Below are 20,171 nucleotides of genomic sequence, written 5' to 3' on the forward strand. Positions count from 1 at the left end.
AAACCCATTCTGCCTCATTACGAGGTTCCCTCGCGGGACCCGATGTGGACGTCTAGTTTTACCAGACGTCCTTACCGGGTCCCGCAAGGGGACCAGGGAGCTAGCAACGGGCCAGTCGTAATCGGCCCGTTGTTAGCTCCCGCGCCCATTCCCATTGAGCCCTATGGGGGCTCAAATGGGAATGGGGAAGGTCCGGGCCCGGGTTCCCTGAAGGAGGAATTACCGGGCCCCCCAAACTCGGAATGGCCCGGTAATTCCCCATTCAGGGAACCCGGACCCGGAACCCGGTTTTAACAAGGGCAAGAACACTTAATAAGGACATGGCTGCCACCAAAGCCGTAATGAGGCCCTAGGAATAGGATGACCAGTACAACAATCTTTAATTTTACAAGTTAATGGTATGCCAACAAAAGTCAAATCAGTTTGGTAACAACTGGTTGATTTAAACAAAGTTAAAGATGCCCTAGAGTATCTTAAACAAAACAATGAATACTACAAAGATATAGACATAGAAGAAAACATAAAAGAATCTACACAAATATATGAAGATGCACCACAAACGGAACAATTTGAACGTGTTGAACAAATATATGAAGATGCACCACAAACGGAACAATTTGAACGTGTTGATCCTATCACTATGGGGAACATTCTTGACTAGTATAAAATTCACAGACGAAACTCCAGAGACACATTGGAAGATGCATTAGAAACATATACAATGTGTCAAGCCAAAGGGTCTCCAATGAGTATATGGGGAAAAATGTTTAGAAGCAGAAAGTTTTACACTACTCTTGCCAACAGGAAAATGAGGAAGATGCAATCAAAGTCCCATAAAAATCAGTGCATCAGAAAATCTTTCTCTGCAAATGTATTCTGAACATCCAAGATACCAGCAAAATGTTGAATACATGTTCCATATCTTGTTTGAAAGTGTACTGGCAACTCTATATTATGCAGTTGCATACACACTAAAAACAGGCACTCATTTCATAAACCTGTCAACTACTGAATTCCTCCAAAAGATAAAAGACAAAGATGAAGTGTTGTAGTCAAGTATTACAAATCTCTTGGCAAATATGTGTGGTACAAATACTGGTTCTTACATCATGCTGATGTACATTGCATGTTATAGAACCTAGGCCCTCCCACATGGTAAGTTGTGCAGAATATGCATGGGATAACTGCATGACTTTCTGTGCAAGTCAAATCAAAATAAAGAAGGCATAGACATACAAAGTACAGGAGAACTCTGTTTTCTCGATCCTGTCAATCTCTCAAGATACTTTCACCATTGTTTCATTGCCGTGTTACACTTCATCTGTAATGAAAACTGTCCTCCACTCGGAGAAGTAGAACACTTATTTTGGAGGAAAAAATATCAATCCAGAGGAGCACCACTCATCCACATGCTTTTGTGGATTGAGAATGCTCCGAGATTGTGGCCACATCAGTGATGACACTTTTTTACTATTTATTGAAAACTATATTACCTCTGGCATCCCTTCGGAAGACATACATAATGACCTATGTATACAAATCCTACATTTCCAATGACGTAAGTAAGGTAAAAACTGCTGAGATATATAAAAAAACAAAAGAAAATACTACACCAAGTATCACTTTTGATTCCCTAGACCGGTTTGTAAAAAAGGTGGTCAAATAAATAGTTTCATGTCTCCAGTTAGGCACAGTGTCAAAGGCAAATCTAAAAGAAAACACATACAAGAAAGAGATGACGCATCTAAGTGCATCAAGGCAGCTAAGGCAGATTTTTTCAATTCTGAAATTGAACATGCAGATAACAAGACAAGCAAACTCTTCGATATTTTGAAGAGTATTGAAAAACCTGCATCCCTCACCCCCCCATTTATGCTCACAGAGGAGGATTGTAATATGGTCCTAAATGCCTTTCAAGCGAAAACGTAAAATGCAGGACAAAATATCATCAAGGCCAGAACTTCGGTTAAACAGGACACTCGTCCCACAGAAGTGGAGGTAACTGTCAGAGAACAGCTCTTTAAAGTTGACCCCATTTCAGAGGCAGATAGGCAATAGGTGTTGAATAATATGAAATCAACGACCTGCGCAGAAAACATTTTACCACCTAGTATCATCCTTCAACACAAGGACATTTTTGCTCCTATCCTCTGGAGAATAGTGAATGCATCTTTTCAAGAGGGCACAGTGCCCAGAGAGCTGAAGAAAGTCACCATCACCCCACTTGTTAAAAAAGATCGCCTGGATCCTAAGGACCCTGATAACCTCCGCCCAATAACTAACTCAAATTTTGTTCTTAAACTGTTAGACAAGGTAGCAACTCAGCAACTTCACCACTTTGTAGAGAACCAGGAGATTTTGCACCAGCAACAATCAGGCTTCAGATCGTCCCATAGTACTGAAACAGCCATGCTGGACCTGCAGAATCAGATGCTGAGTTTGTTAGACAAGAATAAGTTAGGGATGTTGATTCTCCTAGACCTAAGTGCCGCTTTCGACCTGGTGGATCATCATCTTCTCATCAAGGCACTTAGAGAGAACGTGGGCTGTTCCGAAGGAGCCATTGATTGGCTTCTGTCATTTCTATCCAACCGCCAAGCCAGTGTCCATTGGGGTAGCAGTTTCTCTGATCCCTGCGACATCTTATTTGGAGTCCCCCAAGGGGCCAGCCTGTCACCGATGTTGTTTAACATATATATGTGCACACTGTGCAGCCTATTAGTGAAAGCAGATGTGTCGTTTAGGAACTACGCAGACGACACCCAACTGGAATTGGGGTGTAGTCATCACGCCACGGACAGCGAAGTGACTGCCAGGGTTTACAAGACAATAGACGACTGGATGAAGGCAAATTGGATGTGCCTGATGAACTCAAAAACCGAACTGATGTTGTTTGGGTCCAGTCGTCAATTGGCCAATCTGGGGGCAGAGTATAATTCTTTCCAAATCAAGAATTCCACCATTTTGGTGGCCCCCAGAGTGAAAACCCTGGATATGATGGTCAATTCTGCGGTCGATTCTCATGCCCAGACCAGCTATCTTTAAAAAAATATGGCGTACTATCTCAGGCTAATGAAAGCCATCAAGCCGTTCCTCAATTAAGGCAATATGGCCATGATAGCCAGATCCATCATTCTATCACGGCTCGACTATGGTAATGCTCTGTTGTTAGGGGCCTCATCCAAGGACCTATCCAGCTGCCAGGTGATCCAGAACAATGCAGTCAGGCTAGTTAAGAATTTGAAGAAGAAAGACAATGTCACTGCGGATAGATTATGTCTGCACTGGCTTAGAGTAGAGGAACGCATAAAGTTCAAGGCTCTCTGTTTGGTACACAAGTGCCTTTATGGCATAGCTCCGGACTACTTGAAAAAGAGCTTAGTGCTCTACACACCCAGGAGAAGACTATGCTCGGAGGGAAAGTGCCTCTTGACTGTACCTAAGTTCAAGTTGAAATCCGGGTTGGGCAGATCCTTTCTGGTGCTGGCTCCTAAATTGTGGACCAGCATTCCTGAAAATCTTAGGTCTGAAGTAAATCATCTTGTTTTCAGGAAGAGGTTGAAGACTCACCTTTTTAGATGATGAATTGGGGGAAAGCAGTGTTCAGGGTCATTAATCAGGCCGCAGTAATTCATTATTTATTGTCCGTCGTGCAGCTGCTGTGTTGTAAGTCTTAGCGCCCTGATGCCCACGGGCTACCGGCACTATACAAAATTAAAATACATGCATATATACATACAATTCAACTTCTGTTGCAATATATGCCACAGCTTATCTAACCAAAGCTGAGAAACCCTATCTAAAAGACCTCTGTGATGGCATATTCATATTGTAACTTCGCTTCTACTGTTATATTGTTTACGTTTATGTTTTATGTATTGAGTTGTTCACTTGTACAGCGCTTTGGTGTAAAGCGCTTTATAAATCAATAAATACAAATACAAATGCATATCATCTGACAAACCCTTTCCCAAAAATTGTACAGCTTTGTTATTAAAATGCTCTCACAAAGAGACTGTGGGTCCTACAAACCTGCAAATCGTTTAACAGGTACAGCCTTTTATGGCAAATCTGAAAACATTCTGTGGCTCAACCTTGTTCCAATTTCATCGCAAAAAAGAGTATTTCATTCCTACCAAGAAATCATATCTATAGCCAGGGAAGATCACAACAGCCAATACATCTTATAAAATGTATCTCATTGACACATATTATGAAAACAGAAGTATTTATTTGGAAAACCTGTGCCTGTACGATATAGCCCAAAACTATAAATACAAATATAATGTTACCCCAAATGAGACAACTGGCGAATACTCAGTATTAAATTATGATCGTAGTCTAGTTGCCCTACTGCAACTATTCAAACCTTGGAGAAAAGAGGAAGAATTGTTCGGTGACCATGACACATTTGAAGCTGTATTCAAGGAAAACAAAAGCAGTATAATAAATGACATTTTAGATGGTACAATGAGACGTTAGACAATGAACGCCAACAAGAAGAAGAACTAGAAACACTACCAGATAAAGACAATCCTGAAGGGAGTCAACCATCTCTTGCAGGATGCCAAGTACCAATTGGAGAACCACTCATTCCAATGTATCAGAAATAGCAGTGATTGATGTAGAAAACACCATGTACCTATGTAAACAATCAAAAGGAGATTTGTCAGTGCTCAAATCACAGTTAAATGATGAACAACACACCATTTAACTAGAAGCCAGTGAAGAAATTGAACGTGGACTAAAACATGAAAATAATACTTGCCGATGCAAACATTACAAACCACTACTCTGCCAAAACCTTTTTAATTAAAACAATCAGTAAATGTTTAGAAGACAAAACAAATGACCTTTCTGCTGTTGTAACAGCCCCCACAGGCCTAGATGCTTACAAAATAGGTGCTGTAACTTTACACTGGATACTCCTCCTCTGAGTAGAACAGCAAAAACAAATCAGAACATTGCAAATTGTCAGCAGAAGGTTGAACAGATGAACAAAGAATTCTATGACAAATGGAATCCTCCTAGTAGATGACGAGAGCATGGTTTCCAACCTAATGCTTGTTTTAATTAATTTAATAATGCAGTGAATCCTACAAACTGAATAGGAAGAACTGTCCGGAGGAAACATGTTATTGTTTTTGGAGAACTCCTACAGTTAACACTGTTGAAAGGGGAACCCATATTTAAAACATTAGGTTACAAAGAATGCCGTAATACAATCAGCAACATAGGATATGTGAATCTGTGGCATCATTTTTGCTACAGAGAACACACATAAAACATGCATCAGTCTGCAGATTTAACATATACTCCTATTTTAAAAAGCATTAGAACTGGTGTGCTTACTGAAGACGCAAAATCATCCTTGAAAAGTATATTTATAAATAAGCTGTATAGACTCAATTTATCTGCCCATGATGCAATGGAACAAATAACTCAAAAAAAATAATAAAGCATGTGCGTCATGCCAACCCTTGCACATTGTAGCCAATTTAATGAAGCAATGCTGATAAAGAGATGCAACCTATAGTTCACATCAGCTGCACAGATATATTAGAAGTGCATGGCATGACACTCCCTTTGTGTCAACAAGCAACAGCATGGCTAAATTACCTAGAAACATCTATCTTAAGCACAACTGGATTGGAAAAATGATTAAATCTGTGCCTAAACTGCGGAGTGATACTAAAATGCAACCAACCTTGACATAGAAAAAGGTTTAGTGAATGGATTAATTAGATCAGTTTTTGCCTTTCAAACATACCCAAATGAAAACAATATCCAGCTTTTCATCATCAGTTTTGACAAACTTGAACAAACTAAAAAAATCCCGGCATCATAGCACTTTTCCTTCTTTGCAAAGGTATGTATGCATGAGAACATGTCTCTCTGTCTCTTGCATATGCTGTTACCATTGATAAGTCACAAGACCTAACCCTTGACCACACACTTGTCAACATTGGCAGTACAATCTTCAAAGAATGCATGCATTACATAACATGTCCATGTCTTTACACACTCACTAGTTTATTCTTTGCTAACTTTAATGCAAACAAAGTCAATGCTGAGATTCCTTGTGGCCTAGAATACAACAGACTTTGTGCACTGTACATTCCACATCTTGATATGTACGGTGTACCTTTAAAAGGGCAACTAGTACAAACCAACATATAGCAGACCTGTCCATAATCCCTGAAAAACCCAAAAAACAAATGCAGGACCTTCAAAGAGACAACCAGATCTCTGGTCCTTTTAAATACAGCAACACAACTGGAGTAATTTGCTATGCAAACGTAGCAATCAATCTGCTGATCCAATTGCCACCAATTGTAGACAATATTTACTTAAATAACTTACAACAGCTAAGTTACAAGTGCTCATCCTGCACAGAAATTCAACTAGCAATCCCGGCTCTATCTACAGTGTCTCAGGGATAATACAGGAATTAGAGTACTGTGCAGGAATTGTTAAATTCACCATAAACATACAGGAGGGTCCACAAGAGACATCACATCCCTATAAATAAAATCTTACAAACATCATACACTTGGAAACATACATGCAGTCTCTGCAAACATGTTTCACAAGAGCATATCTCTGATGAACGATGGGTGTATGTATATATACCAAATTGTAATTGAATTCCATTTAACCAACCTTTCCAAAATGCAAATCATGGCATATTATGCTCATTTTGCAATTCAGAAAATCTTTCAAACATGCATATAGATTAACATGCCCAATATGTAATATTAATGCTTTTAAGATACAAGGCAAGGTGCACTAAACATAACTGTAACCTCACTAACTTCACACATGCCCAAGTATATCTTTGCAAGAAAACATTCACAACAGTAGGCATAATATACCACACTGGTGTCACAAACACTTCAGGCCACTATACTGTACATATATGAAAAAAGTAAACCCAAATTCTTTCATTAAATGATGCTTAATATTCACATTTACAATATCATACAGTTAGAATATGCCAATGGGTATCTAACTACTTTAAACATAAACAAACACATGAAACTAATAGTCCTCAATTACATTGCACTTAAAATGCATGATCACCTATTTAATTACCTAATGCACCCATTCTACCCCATACTACTTTCTAGACATACAAAATGTATCTCCCTTTCATAAATGTAACAGTCTGAAAGGAGAAGAAGTTGAAGAAAATGTACATTTTATTAACAGTAAATGTATCAAATGATTTTTTTCAATCCACCTTAGATTTATATCCCATGACCCAATGATTACAACATGTTAATACAATAACAGTGTATCACACACAAATGTTGTAGAAAACATAGTACATACAATGTACTACTTGTGAGGGTAAACAATAAAATGTGCGTGTAAAACCTTAGGTATGTATTTCTTCCATACCATGTTCTACAACTAACTATATTTTCTTTTCTTTATAGACAAAGAAACACAGATGTTCCCTTGTTAGCATGTCCAACTGAGCATGTTATTTTAACCATAGCGAAGATCCACATTGTTTCACCCATTTAATCGAAAGTAAATACACTATTTTGGCCAAAGCCAATCACCACATTGTTTAGACCATGCCCCATACAATCAGTGACTGGCCATGGCCACCACAATGTGTATTGCTATTACTACTACTATATCCATATTCCATGCAGCCATAACCCAAACAGTATTACCTACTTACCATGTCGAACTAAGCACAATATTGTACCCAATGCCATTAGCCACATTGTTGCAGGCTGTAAACCCAAAGTAAACATACTATAGTGCCCCTAGCCACTATCCAGAGTGAACACAACGCTATTACCAACATTGTTGCAGGCATTTCACCCAAAGTAAACATGTTATTCTGGACACAGCCAGTAGCCGTATTGTTGCACGAATTAAACCCAAAGTAAACAAACTAGTCTGCCCATTGCCAATAGCCACATTATTCAAGGCATTCAATCCATTGTTGCAAGCATTCAAACTCAGTAAACACACTATTGTGACCATTGCCAGTAGCCACATTGTTACACAAATTCAACCCAAAGTAAACATATTGTTGTGCCATGGCCAGTGACCATACTTTTTGAAGTAAATATATTGTTGTAGCCATGGCCACAACAATAAGTATTGTTATTACTAGTACTGCTACTATATCCATACTCAGCAACATCCCATGGCTATGCTACTCCCCAAAGTAAGCATTGTTGTAACATACATATAACATAACTCAACCATTCTCAATGAATGTCCGCAAACACATAGGCCCTCATTACGACCCTGGCGGAAAGTAACTGACATGACCGCCATAGCGTAAATAGCGTTTCCGCCATTGCACGATCGAGCAAAGTGCGGCTAATTCCGACCCATCGGGCACGAGCATCACGCCATGGCGGAAGTGCAAAGTCCGCGATGGCGGAAATGACCCCAAAACGGCCCATACCGCCGTCGTACGCCGCCCTAGGTGCAAGTCCGCCATCCATCTTAGCGGTCACCGTAATGAGCGGTCAGCGCAAATTACGGTCACCGTAAATATACGGAAACGGAAGTGAAAACATGGGGCCGGAACGGGAAACAGCACGCCGTACACCTATAAAATCAGAATCCCAACACAACCATTAAAAATCCGACCCAGAGACACATCCCAACCTGTTAGCCACCCCATCATTAAAAAATAAATATGGGAAAAGTTGCCAAAAAAGCGTGCAATCGCAAGCGGCAGGTCCACTTCTCCCATGAGGAACTCACCGTGCTCACAGAGACCCTCCAGGAGAACGCTGCCGTCGTCTTCTCGACGCAAATGACCAGGACGGCACTTGCGAACAAGAAGGACATATGGGCCCTGGTGGCACAGCGGGTAAGTGCGGTGGGGACCGCACCCCGCAACCCACAGCAATGCAGAAAGCGATGGGACGACTTGCGGATACGCGTCCGGAGCATACTTTCTGCCAACCGCAACATTGCCACAGCTACCGGGGGAGGATCGGAATCACCCATCAAGTTGACCCCCTGGGAAGAAATCTGTGCCTCCACCATTGGAATGGAGAGCATAGAGGGAGTTGGAGGGATGGAGAAAGGAGTGCAGACATCCGAAGAATCAGGTAGGTGGCTCAAATAAAACAATGCTAAATCCACAATGTCCAATCATGTGAAGTACCATGTGTCCCCATAGTGCAATAGAAACACATGTCCAGGAGAACGTCCACATACATTGCCATGATAGCGCCCTTAAAAAGTCAGAATAAATACATAAATAAGTAAAAATCCTAAAAACACCCTCAACATGTGCAGCATGCACACCCTAACTGCAGGCTGCAAAATAACTGCACCCTCAATCAACACGAAAATGAGACCTCCCCCAAGGCCCTGACCCAAATCACCCTCAGGTACCACCCCAATGCATGTGATACATTGCCATTCCAATTACCACAGACCCATAAATAACGCACACCCTCCTTTACTCCACCACAGGGTCCGATTCAAACGACGAGCTGCAGGACACCCCTACCAGCACACCTGCAAAGAGGGCCAAGACCAACGGCCAAAGACCCTCCACCTCAGCTGCACGGATCAAGACACGGCAGCAGCACAAATCAAGTGGCAGCACACTGGAGGGGACATCAACAGGCACCCCAGCAGCCAGCATGTCCACAACAGCAGCACCACAGGTCCCCCCAATGGATGCCACAGAAGGCACTGCTTCTGGTGGCAGCAGCACCATAGGTGACACTGCTTTCATGCCAGCATGCTCCGACACAGAAAACGGTGCTGCCGATGTAGGAACCATCCATGACCTGTCCCAATCCCCCTGTATGTTTCATCCCGTACACCATGAGGAAACCACGCAGGGGCACCCACAAGACGACGACTGGCCAACCCCCACAAGGCCTGTGGCAAGGCAACATGAGGTGATCAGCCCCTCTGTGACACCACCGCAAATGGGCATGGCCCAGCAGAGGCAACAGTCCCTCGAGCAGATGATAGTGCAACAGCAGCAACTGGCCATGCTCCTCAAGGAGCACGCTGCTGAATGTGGGGGTTCTAAGGCAGCCATTGAAACATCTACTGAGACACTCAGGGCAGAAATGGAGCGAAGTACAGAGACACTAAGGGCACAAATGGAGGGAAGCATCGAGAGCATGAGGGGGGAACTGCATGCGACATCCAAAGACGTATGTGGTGAACTTGCCGCTGTGCGCCGTGTGCTCACTGAGCTCTCACAAACCCTTAGGGACATGCATGGACGTGAGCAGGCAGAGACATCATCCGTTGCAAGTTCCGTCCAGGGCAGCCCGCAACGTAGATCTGGGAGGAACCTGCGCTCCACAGGCAGGGGTGCCCCTGATACCCGGAGAGGGGGCTTGCAATAGCGTCTGCCCAATGACAATGAGCATCTTTGGACACTGGTGTTCGGGGGGGAGGTAGGAGGGTGGAGGGGGTGTGTTGGGCTTTTTTGGGTGGCGGGTCGATTGGGTGTGTAATATCATTTCACATTTGCTATACATATATTCACATTAATCCAATGAGATGTGTGGACATTGATCTTTGTGTACGAGGCCTTTCCTGGCGTACAGGCCACATTGTGCATGTTCCAGACACACACAGTGCCACAAGTCCCGTGTCCATGTAACAGCCACCAGGCGTGAGTGCTAGAAGCATGCATCTATGATATTCTGACGAATCTCACGGGCCTCCTGTGCCTCGCGGCCTCCTTGAGGTGCTGCCACATCCCCACCCTCATCATGACCATCTTCAGGTGCTTGCAGTTCTGCGTCAGGGGGCATGGCCACATTTCTACGTACGCACATGTTGTGTAGCATGACACATGCCATGACCATCTTTGCAACCTTCTCATGGCTGTACAGGAGTGCCCCGCCAGACCTGCTGAGGCAGCGGAAACGAGCCTTCAGTAGGCCGAATGCCTGTTCAATGACTACACGGGTACGTGAGTGGGCATGGTTGTAGTCCTCCTCATGCTGGTTCTGTGGGTTCCGGATTGGTGTAAGGAGCCATCTCTTCAGTGGATACCCGGCATCACCTGTATGTGGACAATGAAGGATGTTTGTGTAATGACATTGCTACGTACGCATCCCCCCCTTCCTGCCACGTCATTGACGCATCACCCACCACACATTCTCATGCATCAAATGAGACTAACCGAGTAGCCAGGATCGGTGCCCTGCGTGTCGCTCCATGTAGCGTGGTACTGTAGAGTTCCTCAAGACCATAGAGTCATGGGTTGATCCTGGAAATCGGGCACAACAATGTGTAAAGATCCTGTTGGAGTCACACACCATTTGTACATTGATAGAATGATATTGTTTCCGGTTGCGGTACTGGACCTCCATGGCATGTGGGACAACCAATTCCACATGGGTGCAGTCGAAGGCACCAATGCAACCCGGTATGCCGCCAAGTGCATGGAATCCCACTTTTGTGTTTGTAAGCTCCTGCTCCGAGCGTGGTAAAGAGATGTAGTCGTCTGCGTGCTTCAGGAGGGCATCAAGCACTTGGAATAGTGTCCGTGACAATAGTGGCTGTGAAATGCCATGCAACTGTCCGACTGTGTGCTGGTAGGTGCCTGTGGCCAGGAAGTGGAGTACAGACACCACCTTCAGTAGGGGTGGGATGGCGGTTGGGCTATCTATCATGCTGACAAGGTGCAATTTATGTGTTTTCAGGCTGTATAGCCTCCACCTGTGGTGTTTCATTCCACCTGTGCCAGCTGCTATTACTTTTGGGCGAGCACGTTCCGCACACAACGCTGCAATTTGACGTATGGCATCTTGCAATTACAATCATGTATTTAATCCCGATGGCAGTGAAATATTGGTTTATATGTTCATTCTGCTATGGTCCCATTGTTTCACATGCTATTTTTGCAGTCGCGAACAAACTTGCGAAGGGTCAGTGGAATGTAGTACTCGATCAACGGTGGACCCTCATGCAGCACTATACCGACGTTCACCGACGGGCGGGGAGTCCCATTAGTGATTGAAGGCAGTTACCATTTTCGCACACAGCCGCACTACATAGATGTATTTGTGGATTCAAGCGTCCACAGATGCCTTTTCGACGTGATGTTGCAAATGAGGAATTCGAAGGACATCGCTTTTGGTTTACAACTAGCGGCGAGGAGACGCCCACAGGTCTGACTGGAAATGTAATGTTCTATTGTTGAATGTCCTTGGGACAGGGGCCATGACGAGAATGCAATGTTTGATATGAATTGAATGGGATGCGCAATAGCGTAGTGGACGATATGGCAGGACGTCCCCAAATACATGTCACTTCACTACACTAGTAATCCGGGCAGGAGCACAGTGGATTTTGCAGACTGCATTACGCACAGACTCAATGGAAATTTCTAATGTGATGTGAGTAAATAATCAGGCGTTTTTATACCGGGATGAGGGAATGATGAATGGATGCATGGACGGATGATTTAATTGAGAGTTTGTCATGTACATGGCTTTTTGGAATCTATCCCCTTCCACTGCGCTATGTGATGCAAAGCTGCCATAGTGGGTCCATCATCTATCTGCCCTTGTTGAACCCTCCCTGTCTCGACGCGCCTTCAAACACTTGTGTCTGTGCACGTTACTAATCCCATCTAATGGATTCTGTTTTAACAGACGCATGCACACAAACACTCGTTAGCAATAGTGTATTAACCTCGATTTATATCGTTATGATTCGCAAGTGATTTTTGGGTGAAATTAATCCTTTTGAGTGGGCTAGCATGCATATGGTTGTAGATTTAGTGTGTTGAATGAAATGAGTAATACATATGGAGTTCGGATGCCCATACTATTATTTTTTTTCATTTGGGTGACAGGTATCTCCTCCCCTTTTGTCGCTGCCATCTGTACGCCACTCCTGCAGATGGCTTTTTCACTCGACACCTGCAGCTTCGAGTTAATCAGTGGAGCACCATTACGATCTTATGAGACGATCGCCAATGGGCAACATGCCGTTACGCAGTGCTAGTGGCTAGGAGCAACATATGTACCTTTCAGCTGGACTAGTGCCTACTTCTTGGGACGGCCCTGCGGTTCTGGGCGCTTCCATGTTGCCTTTTTGAACGTAAATGTAGCCCCTGTGTACCATGAAGGAGCAGGGCGTCACACAAGAAGAAGCTGGTCATTTATTGCGGATGCAGCCCACAGTGATGGAGATAATTTGGGAGTTTATGAGCAAATAGCTGTATGGGCTTGGTGATTTTGTTGTGCATTAAATTTATATTCAGATATTGACCGTGTAGGCTTATTCTTTGCTAGTGATGTAGCATATTCCGATTTGTGGCGCGATGTATTGTGAGATGATCTGCATTGGGTTCCGGCTTATGAGTGGAGTTGTGTGGTACTGTACTGGCCGCGTTTGCCTACGACGCCCAGTGAGGTCAGGGATAGGGGTTGCCATTATGACTGTTTTTATGATGTCATACTCAGGGGCGGGGGATTAGCTTTTGTGCGACAGATGCCGGTTAGCCAGGTGGATTGGTGGAATGATGGGATTCTCAGAAAATGGCTGGTCACAGGTGCCTGTGTTTGCGTGCGTTTCTTGGAGGGAGACTGAGGTCAGGTCCATTGGAATTGCTTCTGTATTCGTGCCATCTGTGCCCTACAGCTCCCATTGGCCCCTCTTGGAATGAGCCTGGCTGCTCAGTCACTCTGCCAACTTGTGTGGTACATGCTTATGCTGATGGTTGGTTTGTCTACTGGCAAGGGTACAGGGCTGGTGCAGTCTCCCTCAGGATACTGCTTTGAATGTTGATTTACACTGGTGGCAAGCGATGGGGGACTATTGTTGTTTTGTCTCATGGAATATTTCAGTTCATTTTGGTGTACTTGAACCTTCACATGCCTGTGCTGCATCAGTACGGCGATGGTGTCATGTCGGATGTGGATGGCCACTCACAAGGCACTTGGAGCCCCTGCATGCATTTGTTCGTTGGCATGCATGGGTGACTTGTACATTTCACTGGTTGCATGGTGTGACTGCATTGCGCCTACGAGGAGTTGTGCAATGTGGGCAGGGAGTGGAGTACAGGCACTCAGTAGGGCCATGTACGGTTGGTTCGCGATGCCGTAATTCTCACCATGGCGGAATGGTACTTTCCGCCATGCTTGATGGCGTTGTGTAAATGTCCGCTAGGGTCAGAATTCGCGTACCGTTGCGCCATGGCGGAAATTACGGTTTTGCATGGCGCGCGTGCGCGTACTTGGTGCAGTTAGCGTTGGCGATCACTACGGTGTCGCTAATGGCATCGTACTTTACGGTGACGGGTCATGATCGCCACGAGCGGTATTCGATGGCGGTATTACATTTCCGCCTTCGTTTTTGGAATTCCGCCAGGGTCGTAATGAGGGCCATAGTGCTGTCTGCCTTGGATGTGGACGTGAAAATTTACCATGGGCTCGGCGACAACCCCACAGCCATTTCTACACACAATAACACATACATTTTCAATTTATTTCTTCTCTCCCCACTCTCCCCACACACTCTTTTCTCCTCAAAATAAACCGAACTATATTTTTCAGAGCTTTATTGTGCCGCGATGTCTGTGGAGTAGGGGCTGTGAGAAACTAGAAGATGTCTAACCCACTAGTCCCCGGGGATCTGTCATTCAGGTGGCTGGGACAAGGCCAACGCTTTTGGATCCAGTTCCTGAGTGTGGACCAGTGTGGGAGAATCACCTGAGTGAGGGGTGCTCGGGGATTGGGAGTGGGACACTGGATGGTGAGACGCAGTATCCCTCTATTCCCTGTAACACCTTTATCCCATCCTACCCAATGAGATATTTAGAAACTCAACCCCCAACCCCTTTTCCTGCACACACCTTTTTGCATGGATTGCCCACTCTGGGAGAAGGCAGACTCACACCCGAGCTGTGTGCCTGACATGTCCCAGTACTATGGTCAGGCGAGGTCAGGCAATTATCGACAATCACTCACACCTGACTTCCCCACATGGATAAAAGGCGAGCATGAGAGCACACTCTGAGCCAGGCAAAACACATGAAGGTACAGCAGTTTCGAGTTGGCAGCTGAATGAGGGGAGAAGGATGGCCAGGCATGAGAGGTTTGTGAGAGGGGCAACCACCTTGATCTTTTTGATGGGAAGCCATTACTTTCAAGAAACCTTCAAGGCAGAAAACGTAAGACCAGGAAACAACGCTGAAGAATCCTGCATTGTGTCTCAGAGATACCAAGGGTCCTCTTGCATAACTGACCAAGGCTGGGAGGAGCAGCAGACACTGTGGTATCATCTTTGGCTCCAAAAACAAAGAAGCAACAGAGAACAACACAGCCAGTGAGTTGGGGAGACCGATGCCAGGCCAGTCTGTGTTAAAGTCAAAGTTGCAAGCTGCAACATTGTAAAACGAGCGCTGGAATGAGCATTGTTAAATGTGTGTGATGAAAGACGCGAATGAAGCTAAATTGCTGGTGAATATTTGAACATTAGAAGACAAGATTGACATAGTGGTCTGGCACTGTTAATGTGCTCAGTCGAAGGTCTCTGTACGGTATCTTGACAAAAGTAAATGACAGCAGAAGATTGATGTAAAGTGTAAATTGTGGTCCTGTGATGGTTTAAGCAAAACCCATCACACATTCAAAAGTCTTTTATTCTGGTATCAAAAGGGGATCCGGGTCCAAATGAGGGGAATTCATGGTCCGAGCCTGAATGAGGAAGACCAAATTGTGAACATTGGAGGGAGACCAGTCTTGAACTTGTGAAAGTGAAAACACTGACAACGAAAAGGAACTTTTGTGTTTTGTTTGTTCCAACAGGCCCTCTGCAATAAGAGACTGTCATTGCGAGAGAGACTTTGGCGGAAGGCCCGGATGCCTATGTGTCAAACTGTTACCTCTTGGCCAAGAAGCCAGAGTGTGTGCAAAGCCTGCACATCCCACCTTGCCCCATGCTGAAAATGTGAGGAAGGGAAGCCAACGGCTCAACTATCCTGACATATCATTTCTTGAACACTTTTCTTTTGCATACATTGTTATCCCACAACATTTTGTATTTAGAAGTAAGGATTGTCAATAGGTTTATTAGTATAGGCCCTTTTATTTTGACAGACTCCACTAGGACTGCGTTATTATTATTTGATGGTCATAGCTTGCTCCCATCTTTAGATTTAGGTTTAGATAGGTGTTCTACCAACCACCTGAAGTTCAATAAACACCCTTAAACTGTGATCACTTGTGTCTGGCTTCACTGTTTGATAGCATGCCTTCCTTACATGTGGTGTTAGAAGTGGGTTATGATTCAACTGACACAAATTGAAAACCCATGCTAATAATCATCATAGCACCACAAAGAGTTTGCAAATCCAACATGGCGTCCGCCTCAAAGGTTTTGATGTACCTCATGTTTGTGATTGATCAATCATGTACAATGTCCACGAAAGTTACACAGTTCCCTGATTTGCAGAGAGGTGGCCCCGGAAACCGAATCAGGAAGTAAGTCTGCCAACCGGACGGAGATATCAATTATTTATTTGGACCTACTTTTTGGACATTTAAAAAAAAAATCTACTTGATGGATTAACTCCAAATTTTCAAATGCATTCTTTGTCTAGTCCTCGACTCTCGCGTGCGTTTGCTGCAAATATGTGCAGCGGTTTGGGCTGTAGCTATGAGCAAATTGTTTTTCATTCATGTTTATCCGGATTTCAAATCTTTTGTGACTCCCCCTTATATCACCCCATCCACAAAATGGCACAAAACTTCACAAAATAATGGAGAGTTTTATGTATACTTTTTTTGAAAGGTTTCATGAGGATACATAGAATGGTGCCAAAGTTATTACCACAGCACAGACCCTGTGTTTTTTTTATATATATATGTATAAATATATATATATATATATATATATATATATATATATATATATATATATATATATATATATATATATCTCCATGCCAATAGTCTTGCTATCATAGGTGGTGCTAAAACACCAACTAATAGCTAAAACTAAATATGATTGAATTAAGCAGTTTTGCCCAAATTTGCAGGCATTGCCAACTCTTATGGTTGGCGATGCCAACTTTAAAATTACAGAGGGCGACTGTCTTCAAACAACCATTAACCTAAACGATGTCACAGGAAGGAAATGTCATCACAGGAAGTGACATTATAGCAAGGGACATCGCAGGAGCATGCCTACGGGTGAAACTTGCAAAGGCTCTTATTTTAAAGACACTCTTCACATGCGCTAATCAGCTTTTTCTCCATCTATCCTTACATGGTAATCCCACAAGATAGATTATTTCAATATCATTTGTAGGGTACATTCGTTGGTTTATGCCCCTTCTACAGTGATCTTCAGCAAACAGCCTAATCTTTTTCTTGTATTACACAAATGCCCTCATCTGGGACACATTCCTTCTCCTTCCAGCTGAAAGCATAATTGATCTTTTTTCCTATAAGTATATTGCCTCTTAGAGTGAGGACCCTAAAAACAGCTCCATTCTCCGTTTCAATCTCTCTCTTTGCCTGGTACCTTTCTCACCCTCGTCAAACAAATTCAGGACCTTCCACTCTTAAAAAAGACTGCATTGCCCCCAGTGATTTGAATACTCATCCTCCTCTAGGGTGACTGGCTGTGGCACTTTGCCTGCAATCCTGAAAACTGTGGATGATGGCATAACTATACTGGGGTAAGGCTGCCTACTGATGTTTCAGGACGTTTTAGCGTCCTTCAAACCGGTGATCATGGGGTACTATTTTTCATAATGTCAGAATTCATGGGAATCACATTCCCTGTCCTGATTGTTTTCTCTTTTCCTGCTCCTGTTAGGAAGGTCGCAGTGGTTCTGGGAGGGTGGTGTGGCGGGTGTTACTATGTCCAATCATTTCCCCATATCATGCACAGTACCTCCTGCTGCCTACCAAATGTAATATCTATTTGGAATTAGTAACGTGATAGTGGAGATGAGAGTTGCACCAGGTCTGGCCACAGCCCCAACCACTCCCGAGAATGAACAAAAGTATCCGCTGAGAACCAGTCAGTAAAACACCAAGAGCCATGTAGTTACCATTGAGCTTAAACTGTGATCACTTGTGTCTGGCTTCACTGTTTGATAGCATGCCTTCCTTACATGTGGTGTTAGAAGTGGGTTATGATTCAACTGACACAAATTGAAAACCCATGCTAATAATCATCATAGCACCACAAAGAGTTTGCAAATCCAACATGGCGTCCGCCTCAAAGGTTTTGATGTACCTCATGTTTGTAATTGATCAATCATGTACAATGTCCACGAAAGTTACACAGTTCCCTGATTTGCAGAGAGGTGGCCCCGGAAACCGAATCAGGAAGTAAGTCTGCCAACCGGACGGAGATATCAATTATTTATTTGGACCTACTTTTTGGACATTTAAAAAAAAAATCTACTTGACGGATTAACTCCAAATTTTCAAATGCATTCTTTGTCTAGTCCTTGACTCTCGCGTGCGTTTGCTGCAAATATGTGCAGCGGTTTGGGCTGTAGCTATGAGCAAATTGTTTTTCATTCATGTTTATCCGGATTTCAAATCTTTTGTGACTCCCCCTTATATCACCCCATCCACAAAATGGCACAAAACTTCACAAAATAATGGAGAGTTTTATGTATACTTTTTTTGAAAGGTTTCATGAGGATACATAGAATGGTGCCAAAGTTATTACCACAGCACAGACCCTGTGTTTTTTATATATATATATATATATGTATAAATATATATATATATATATATATATATATATATATATATATATATATATATATATATATATCTCCATGCCAATAGTTTTGCTATCATAGGTGGTGCTAAAACACCAATTCATAGCTAAAACTAAATATGATTGAATTAAGCAGTTTTGCCCAAATTTGCAGGCATTGCCAACTCTTATGGTTGGCGATGCCAACTTTAAAATTACAGAGGGCGACTGTCTTCAAACAACCATTAACCTAAACGATGTCACAGGAAGGAAATGTCATCACAGGAAGTGACATTATAGCAAGGGACATCGCAGGAGCATGCCTACGGGTGAAACTTGCAAAGGCTCTTATTTTAAAGACACTCTTCACATGCGCTAATCAGCTTTTTCTCCATCTATCCTTACATGGTGATCCCACAAGATAGATTATTTCAATATCATTTGTAGGGTACATTCGTTGGTTTATGCCCCTTCTACAGTGATCTTCAGCAAACAGCCTAATCTTTTTCTTGCATTACACAAATGCCCTCATCTGGGACACATTCCTTCTCCTTCCAGCTGAAAGCATAATTGATCTTTTTTCCTATAAGTATATTGCCTCTTAGAGTGAGGACCCTAAAACAGCTCCATTCTCCGTTTCAATCTCTCTCTTTGCCTGGTACCTTTCTCACCCTCGTCAAACAAATTCAGGACCTTCCACTCTTAAAAAAGACTGCATTGCCCCCAGTGATTTGAATACTCATCCTCCTTTAGGGTGACTGGCTGTGGCACTTTGCCTGCAATCCTGAAAACTGTGGATGATGGCATAACTATACTGGGGTAAGGCTGCCTACTGATGTTTCAGGACGTTTTAGCGTCCTTCAAACCGGTGATCATGGGGTACTATTTTTCATAATGTCAGAATTCATGGGAATCACATTCCCTGTCCTGATTGTTTTCTCTTTTCCTGCTCCTGTTAGGAAGGTCGCAGTGGTTCTGGGAGGGTGGTGTGGTGGGTGTTACTATGTCCAATCATTTCCCCATATCATGCACAGTACCTCCTGCTGCCTACCAAATGTAATATCTATTTGGAATTAGTAACGTGATAGTGGAGATGAGAGTTGCACCAGGTCTGGCCACAGCCCCAACCACTCCCGAGAATGAACGAAAGTATCCGCTGAGAACCAGTCAGTAAAACACCAAGAGCCATGTAGTTACCATTGAGAGTAGAATAGGTTGTGCAACTTAAGTAGGGTGACAGGTAGATTGCATTTTGCCTCATATACAGCCATGGAATCATTAAATGGTGAAACGCAACAGACATGAAGAACACTCACATGAAGACATGAAGAACATGTACACATAGACATGAAGAACACATGCATGCAAACATGAAGAACACTAACATGGCATATAATAGATCAGGGTACCGCCATTACTCATACCAGACGCTGCAGGCCCCAATCTTAAACACTGTG

This window comes from Ambystoma mexicanum, chromosome 4q (assembly GCF_040938575.1).
Source record: "Ambystoma mexicanum isolate Mex_15411 chromosome 4q, UKY_AmexF1_1, whole genome shotgun sequence".
Taxonomy (NCBI): Eukaryota; Metazoa; Chordata; class Amphibia; order Caudata; family Ambystomatidae; genus Ambystoma; species Ambystoma mexicanum.